This window comes from Polistes canadensis, unplaced genomic scaffold (assembly GCF_001313835.1).
Source record: "Polistes canadensis isolate GaletaPanama2010 unplaced genomic scaffold, ASM131383v1 scaffold_284, whole genome shotgun sequence".
In the NCBI taxonomy this organism is placed as follows: Eukaryota; Metazoa; Arthropoda; class Insecta; order Hymenoptera; family Vespidae; genus Polistes; species Polistes canadensis.
The window spans coordinates 193044-194305 of NW_014569831.1; positions in this window are offsets into that span (position 1 = coordinate 193044).

Sequence of the window (1262 nt, forward strand, 5' to 3'; positions counted from 1 at the left end):
ATTATACGACAAATCAATTATATCCAATCTTTTTAATTTATGAAAAATTAATTGCGGTAACGTCGATAAGAAATTTTTTTGTAGGTTTAACTTTTTTAAAGAAGACAGTTCGTCAAATATTGTGACATTGAGTTCTTTTAATGCATTTCCCATAAGGTTTAGAATCTCTAGAAACTGTAATTTAAAAAATAATCCAGGGACGAGTTTTTTTATGTTATTTCCATATAAGTCAAGTCGCTTAAGATTCGGTGTTCCTTCGAAAATATCTTCTGGTAGTGTAAGATTATTTGCAGAAATATCGAGGTACTCCAATTTGACAAAATTCGAAAGMCAATATTTTGAAATACTAGTAAAACCGTTATGGGATAAAACTAATTTTGTCACATTTGAAAATTCTTGAAGATGCTCTCTTTGTAGTGTTTCACCAAGGTCTTTAAAAGATTGAAAGACGAGTGCATTTGTGTCTTCCACTCCTAATTTTTTCACCACATTTTTTAATGTAATTGTGTTTGGTAATTCGCAATTTTTAAACTCTACCGTATTGAGTATCTTTCCGAATTGTACGCTCGTGAAATCAAAGTAATTCCATCCTCCCATATCTTTACAATCAATCTGGTAAATTATCATTTTAGTTTATTTAAAGAAAATAAGAAGTTTATTTATTAAACAACATAGGAAATATTAGGTCCAGAATTAAACTTTTTAACTTTAGATTATTTATACGACATAGCAATAAATATTGCAATATAAATTGAACTAAACCGAATTGCAATTAATTAAAAAACTACTGAGTCTATACCTGCAAATCTGACCATGATTTAACTTTTATTTCAAACGTTGCACCACTATTTGATTTGTAATCAACTTTTATTTCGTCTAAATCATCTGACCTGCATTGACATCCTAGATTTTCCTCGCACAGATTAGTATTAGCATTGATTGTTGTAAAGAAAAGAAAAAATATCATTAAGATTATGGTAAACATATTGTTTGTTCACCAGTCCACTACAAAAGAAAAGAACAATTAATGTCAGATTATTTTGGGAGGAAAATTACTGTGATAATTACAAAAAAATTTTCTTTTGCATTTCTTTAAGGTATACATATTAAAAAATATATAGGTAAGATTTAATTTGGGGGGAAAGTTTTGGTGAGAGTGGACGTTGGAGAGCGAGTGTCGAAAGAAATTAAAAAGGAAGAAGTAATTAAGCAAACTAGGGAAGCGAAAAGGAGAAATAGTGGTGGAGACAGGGGAGAGGAGC